Here is an 8313-nt window from a genome sequence, read left to right on the forward strand (position 1 = left end):
AATTGTATTGTGAAACTGAATTGTTATTTATGCAACTTTTTACAAGTTAAATGCAATAACAAAAGCACAACTTATAAAAAATCGGTTGTTATCGATATTAGCTGCATATGCGTTATAAACGAATAAAACGCATGGTGACGTTTTATTTCAATAACACGCATATTCGCAGTGAGTCAGGTAAAACAGTAGTACCAAGTCATCCAGGTATATGAAAACTCTCGGTTCGAGATCGATGAACTGACTCATAATGCGTGAAAGTGTCTGACTGGCCGTTGATAGACCAAAGGGAACTACGGTGAATTGAAAGTGGCCCAAGGGGTCGGTCACTCGGCATAGCCGTTTTTATGTTAGGCGACTTGAAACGAGGCGAACTGTGCCGATGCTGTACCGAAAGTGCCGAACTGCAAGATTTGTTAAACTCGTTAAAATCTGATAGTTCTGGCAACCGTGCGAGATGATTTTGACAACTGGCCGTGCTCCCATTTCATATGTAAAATTGAACCGGAGGTGTGTAAAGCCCTATAAATGTTATTTTTATAAGGCTTTAGAGGTGTGCCGTTTGATATCTCTGCAGTGCCGGGGCACTATGTGCTGAGTGCCCGACCCCTTGAAGTGGCCTCTCTGCGGGATCGTGAAGGCGGTTTTCTGCTTGGACTCGTTTTCAAGTGGTATTTACCAGAATGCTGATTTCAAGTCGATGGAAGATAGGAATTTCGATCCACTCAAATCGTTCATAATCGAAGCTATATGTGGGATGGGGTATGCCTCTTGCACTAACACAGAATTTAATTTTCTTGCGTCCAAACATAGGCTCATGGAGCCGTTTTTCTTTTTGACTGCTACCGTCGCATTGTTCCATGGACAATATATTGCATTTGCTGTGTCTGTTGTTCCTGGTCTAATTGCGCACCTTGAATAGTTCGATTGTGCAACATTCGCATAGCTGCTGTGATTGACCTTCGAGTTATTGCTCTAATTGTTGCTGATGTTATGTTAATCTAACTAAAAGTCTAACTCGTCGGGAAAAAGATGTTCTAGATCCATAGTAAGTTTTATTTATATCACCGACTGTTCCTTCAAAGTTCACTTGATATTCACGAAAATTTCACGAATTATTTTGCACGCGGTAGTGGGCTTTAGGTTGGGCGCCATGTTACATTTTAAGTTTATTTAAGCGCTTTTGCGTACAAATTTACTTCATCACCACTAGTTCCTAATTAACTATCACTACCAGCGGGCATTACTACTGTGTTACCTGACTCACTGCGCATAGCGTTGTATTCGCGGTATCGTGTTGGTTCGAAAGGTTTCGAAAAATATCGCCCTTGTATCGAAAATATCGTTGATTTTGATCACTAAAAATAACGTATTTAAACGTTATATTGCAAGTACTAGTAGTACGCAATAATTGTATTGTGAAACTGAATTGTTATTTATGCAACTTTTTACAAGTTAAATGCAATAACAAAAGCACAACTTATAAAAAATCGGTTGTTATCGATATTAGCTGCATATGCGTTATAAACGAATAAAACGCATGGTGACGTTTTATTTCAATAACACGCATATTCGCAGTGAGTCAGGTAAAACAGTAGACCGCGGCGCAAGGTTTCGTACACGAGCTGGGAGACGTCCTCATAGCCGCTATGCAATCTCGAGATGGCACGGACGCTTATAAAACGGAAACTTGTCCATGCCAATTTTGGCGCATCCTTTCGTCCAGCTCCGTGGAAGCAAATATATTATATTAACAATATGGTTCACTTCGCAAAATCCCATATATATCTGAAAAGACGCAAAAGTAACACCCTCTTGTGGACAAAAAGGTGACTAAAAGCTTTTTGTAATAAAAATTTTTAAGCGTGCAACCAATACATAAGAAAAGCTGCGGTAGACAGAATATGCTATTTCTAACGCTATGACGTCATTCTTGTAGATTGTACTTAGGTATAAAAATTAATTGTGTTACTATCCATACCATGCTGGTTCCTTTGTTTACATAACGAATGACAGAATCCAGCAAAGATTCAGGTGTTTAAACGGCATGTTTGTTGTTTAAACAGCAGCATAACTGAATTAGAAAAGCCGTAATATCTGTAAAACGTGCAACACACACGCTACATTCGATATAAATGGAAAAGAAAATAGTCCAAAATGTAAACAAAGGCGTCACGTCGGTTTCTGTCAATTGACGGCATGATTTGGTCTATTTCATGAATGCAAAAGCGATAGAGCTTCTTAATCGTGAATTGAAAATAGAACCAACAAAACGGCGAATGTCGCAAGCGCGAACAAACCGAGCGAGAGCTGGTTTTTTTAAGCTGGTCCCTCTCCCGTTTTGTTTACATTTCCGGCTTTCGCCCTTTTGTAATTTCTATCTAGAATTGGCTAAACTCTGTACTGAAAGTTGAGTTGTTTCCGATAGACGTGTCGAATTTACGGTGTACATTGGTAACCTTTTATGCCGCTATGGCGCTAGTAGTCGTGTCTTCAGGATTGTAGAAGAGTAAACTATATTGTTAATATAATATATTTGGTGGAAGGGGTCTTTAAAGATGATATATCGTCAGTCCGAGTTGCGTTACGTCACCGCTGAGTACCACTGGATCAATTTAATCGCGAAGAACGCATGTGTGCGCTGACCTTCCCAGCCGTAGAAGAATCTCACAGCCGCACGCACTGATGTCCTTCCTACGGGTGTGCGCTCTTGCCGATCGCTATGAAGAAATAAAGAAAAAAGGCCCTCTTTCGAAGGCCTTTTCTTGCTCACGTATGGATTTGTCCCCACACAGCGTATCGGCAATAGTGGGCTTTGTTCGACTCGAGTAATGATCACGTGGTATGCACAGTCAAAATCTCAGGACACAGAGGGATAGCCTACAAGCATCCGAATCGGTCACACTTCTGATGGTAATTTAACAAATGGCGTTTCAATAGCAGCTGTGAAAATTTCTGTCTGCACTCGGCAGAACGAACTGGTGGCACTTGTAAAAATTCGCTTCTTTGATCGACGGATGCGACCGTCTCGACCAGCGGTTGAGATACTTCTAGTTTTACTCATATCTAGCTGGTTTGGTGTCTCCTCGGCTGAGCGAGAGAGCGATCGGCATGCGATAGAGCGATAAAGTTCGGCAATTCTACTGCGATTATTCGATCGTTCGTCTCATGTATGCGTGGTGAGTAATCGTGCGAGCTAACGGTGGCTATTCTTATGTAATATCGTTGATGGTTTGATTCACATGAAAGGTACAGTACTCACTCAATTTTCGTCAGCAAAATTCAATTGTAACAATCCTTCCGGTCGTATCACGATCGCCCGCCGGAACATTCCTACATCCCACAAGGTCCTGTTTACTCTACTATCTATAGGTACTTATAGGCTGTAATAAGTGTGATATCCCATGTTGCCGGTCCTGGGGTGCTTACACTGACTGACTACACGGGCCGCTTGCCTTGACATCCCTCGCTGTCCATCGATACACGCTACTCACGACTCTACCAATCTAGTGTAAACATCTTATTACACAGTTCGGGCAAACCCCTCAATATAGTATAAATGTCACAATACCACATCCTCCCCTTGCGTAAAATAAATAGTTCAATATGAGATATTGTTCCAAACCGAACATAGATTGCCTACATTATATAAGTATTGATGCGGCGCTCCAACCATTTTTGTTAATCGTATTGAAGTTGGCTCATTCTCAGGCTGCTCTCCATTTTGTCATGAGGCATTCCAAAATAGAAAACGCTGCATGATAAATCTTTTATAGGGTACACGTATCATTTCTAGTGTGAACCTCCCGGCAATGAATGGGCATGATCCTACATGCTTCGAAAACAAACGTTCATAGAGCCTCGTTGCTATTCCCGATTTTGAACACCACTAAGTTTTCGATAACTGTTCTGGTTCCCCCTATCTGAGGGTTCGTTGAGTTCTATCACTCAACAAAACAAAAGATGATCCTCATGATTCAAGTTCGCAACCCTAAATCCCACAGTAATTGACAATCAGTTTTATAGCTCAATGCATAACTATCCAGCCCCCTGACACAAATTCCTCTGTTTACCATTACTCAATCCCTTTGGGTATGCACGATGTTAGGCGTAAACCTTCAATACCTTTACCCGAGATGACCTACAGTCGAACGTGCCAGCGGCGCCACTCCGTGTCCCACTCCGGCTAACTACGAACTACACAGACTACCGGGATCAACATCGGTAACTGCGGTGAATATCGAAACTCCGGTTGGACACGTCGCCTCAAACCACCTAAAGCATTTCAGCGTTCCGATCGCAACTTTATCCGTGCCGGTATCATTCACTATAGCAAATCATTTTCTTCTACGAAACCAAATCGCAAAGACGAAAAGGACTGCGTTCTAGAACCCCATGTTTCCAAACAATGCAATAGTTTAGATGAGGTATTGGAGGTATTGGAAACATTTTTTCTTAATTTCGATCTAACTGCTTTCTGCGCTTTAGAAATGATGCTTGATGCTTCTACAAGTTAAAAATGCCAGTTTATACGCACCACGACATTGAAAACAAAACAACAATGTGCAATGTTTGTTTATTTTGCAATGTTTGTACAAATATAAACAAATGGATATTGTTACCTCTGGTCTCACACTCAGAAATATTTCCGAAGAGTGAGTGAAATGATGCCAAACCACAGAGAACAGACATCCAAGCGAAAGGTCCCCACTTGAATAAAACTTATGTCAAATTAGTTGGAAAACTATAGTGATGGTGTCGCTAAAGGCGCATAAAATTCTACACTAAACTCACAACAGCTAGCTTCTGGCGCTAGCATAACGCATATAGTCCATATATACTAGCGCCAGAAGAGCCAAAGGTTGTCAGTGTGCAAATCAAAAGAATCATTTAGTTGGGAAACTATAGTGGTAGTGTCGTTAGCATATTAGGTGATTTTAATTTGAAATTTTATCCAAGAATTCCCGAAAAATTTGTTCTTGAATGGATGTCTGTTCTCTGTGGCCAAACGTCTTTTATTTTTTTTTATTTTGGTAGATTCGGTTTCGAATTGTAATACGAAGATAATTTATGATACGCAGATAATGTATGAAAAATAAATATCACGTCTTTGTCCCTATCATCGATTATATCCCTTTGACTAAACATTAGTTGCCGATATTAATTGAGCTTACAGGAAAACATTAACATGATATTATTCAGTTTTGTACTTTCCAATTTATTTTTGCTTGTATGTGTATCAATAATCTACTGTTATTTATTGATAACAGATATAATAAATATCGATATTTATTGTCAACATTTTCCGTCAATCGTCCAACATGGCCCACTCACAACCCTGCATCGTATGCCTCGGCCCCTTGAACGCCATTCACAAGGGGTTTCCAACAACAATGATTACTACGCACCTTTGAAAAAAACTTACTTTTGATTACTTTACTGATTACCTCTGATTACCAGTAATCAATCTCTTGTGATTACTATAAATTAATCATGATTACCAATGATTACTTAAGATTATCATTGATTATTCTACTGATTATCATTGATAACGTAATTAATTCGTAAATGATTCCAAAAGTAATCTCTGATTACTACGCACTTTTACGCCTTACTGGAAACCCCTTGGCCATTCATGACTGTTGCCCTCTCCCTCGGCCCCCTCGGCGCACACCGACGAACCCCTGAATGTTAAGTATTTGTTGCTGATTCGCGTTTGTAAAGTGGTACCATCTTTTGTACATTTCTTGAACTCACCATGTCAATGCAAATGAAAACCTGTGCAAACTGCCTCCGTCCTTTGCACCCTTCAATCTTTTTCAAAACTTTATTTACTCAGACTACATTTAAGGATGCCAAACATCACAATCGTGAACAGCTGGCAACTCAAAAACTAGTGGATGGCCTGCAAATATCCATCAATATAGCGAGACGATGGTCATGCTATCATTTCGCTCACGGCACTCACCAGGTCTCCCGCCTCCGTTGATACCTGAATTAGACCAACCAGTTCCCCAAACTTAGTTGCCTAATCCTTTTACTCTGTTGCACCATACATTGTGACTTTTCCTGAATGCCACCGTACAACCCCAAATGAAATATTCTTTCATGGTTACATGGTTACAAATCTCCCAACAGTCTCATCTATTTAGCGGCTAAAAGCCCAAATCAACACATGATAAATTCTTCTTTATATGCCTCACCTTTCCTGGCTTGGGCCCATACTCAGCGCAAGTATCCTCATTACTTGTTTTACTTGACCTGGAGCTAAACTCAGCGCAAGATTTACGTTTTCTTTTTCCTTTTTTTTCACTTGGCTTGGAACTAAACTCAGCGCAAGATTTACAGCTTTTCCCGCTTGGCTTGCAGCTTAACTCAGCGCAAGACTTATGGTTTTCACTTGGCTTGGAGCTAAACTCAGCGCAAGATTTACAGGTCTTTCCCGCTTGGCTTGGAGCTAAACTCAGCGCAAGACTTATGGCTTTTCTTTCACTTGGCTTGGAGCTAAACTCAGGGCAGACTTACGTTTTTTTTTCACTTGGCTTAGAGCTAAACTCAGCGCAAGATTTACCTTTTTTCCGCTTGGCTTGGAGCTAAACTCAGCGCAAGGCTTACGGGTTTTCACTTGGCTTGGAGCTAAACTCAGCGCAAGATTTACCTCTTTTTCCGCTTGGCTTGGAGCTAAACTCAGCGCAAGACTTACGGGTTTTTACCTACCTACTTTTACCTCCTTCGTTTCCATCAAAATCTTGTCTTGGTATCTGAAAATAGAATAACTCGCAGGAGAAATGAATATCTGTCGGAATATTAAACTAGTAAAATATAACGGAAGATTCTACTTTTTTTTCTTATCACGCTTTAGAACAGATTAGAATGATTGGCAACCTTGCCTATACTGCTTCAGATACCTTTCAACTTACTGATATCACTTTTCTATAATTTTCTCTTACCTAGTGAGCCTCTAGCGCTAATATTTACCGCGAATGTGAAAAATAAACACATTTCCACTTAAGGTCTACATCATTTTTAGCATCGCAAAATTCACTAAATTGGTTTTTTTAAAAACTTTTATATCTTTCAATATTTTTTCGCCAAATTTGGGGGATGTCCCGAAAATCTTTTCTATTTTCATAATATCTATAGATAATGTTGATATGTTTTATGGCCCCGGAATTATTCCGGAGTTTCTTCAGCATCAGTAACATATGTCGTGTCGCATATCAAAAACTACAAGGTATGCAGCCCTAAGGGTTGTACGAAAGGGTGACGTAGGACTATATCAGATCATCAGATCAAAGACTAATGTAAACTACATTTCTGGCATATGTATGTTTATAAGAATCTGTGAATCCCATTGTTTAAGTGAATGTTTAAAAGAGAAGAGCGAAATATTCAGATCCAATTCTTCATTTAATGCAGTGATGGCCAAACTGCGGCCCTGCAAAATATTTTGTGCGGCCCGCGGACTGCGGACAGTGCGGACTGACTTTAGTGATGGTGGACTTATGAATAACTTTTTTGATGACACAGTCATTCAAATCAGTAGTAATGCCTCGTGCATTTCATAGTCCAAATGCTTTCCGTTTTAAATCTTGTGGTAATTCCCAACAAATGGTTTTTATTGCCGAATATTTTGCATTTTGTAATGCAAAGGAATGGCCAGAGGAATTTGCGGCCCGCGACATCATGGGGCGATCTCGTTTGCCACGCACCATGCCTTTGCCTGGCCACCACTGATTTAATGCAATAGTGGCTTTGAAAATACGTGGACAGGGGTTCATAAATACAACGCCTGCGACCTTCGAGACATAGAAATTTCTTTTAAAAATCACTTGTGTGCATCATAAAGGTTGAAATGGTAATGAATGACCAATTTCTGTTTTATTTGTATGAGAGTCCTTATCCTCCTACCACAGGGGTAAGGAGTCTCAAACTATCATAAAATAAACAAATTCAAAATAAATTCATGCCTCCAAAAATCCCCACACGCCAGATTTGGAGCCAATTGCTTGTTTAGTTCTCGAATTATGAAAAAATTTGAATTTCATTTGTATGGGAGCCCTCCTTCTTAGAAGAAGAAGGGGTCTCAGTACATCTTACCTCCAAAAACCCCCACATGCAAATTTTGATTCCTTTTGCTTGGTTAGTTCTCGTGTTATGAGGAAATTTGTATATCATTTGTATGGGAGCCCCCCCCCTCCGAAAGAGGGGAGGGGTCTCAATTCGGTATAGAAAAAAATCTTGCCTTCTGAAACCCCATTCCAAATTTGGTTGCATTTGCTTGATTAGTTCTAGTTTTGAGGAAATTTGTATTTC

This window comes from Sabethes cyaneus, chromosome 1, assembly GCF_943734655.1.
Source record: "Sabethes cyaneus chromosome 1, idSabCyanKW18_F2, whole genome shotgun sequence".
Classification (NCBI taxonomy): domain Eukaryota; kingdom Metazoa; phylum Arthropoda; class Insecta; order Diptera; family Culicidae; genus Sabethes; species Sabethes cyaneus.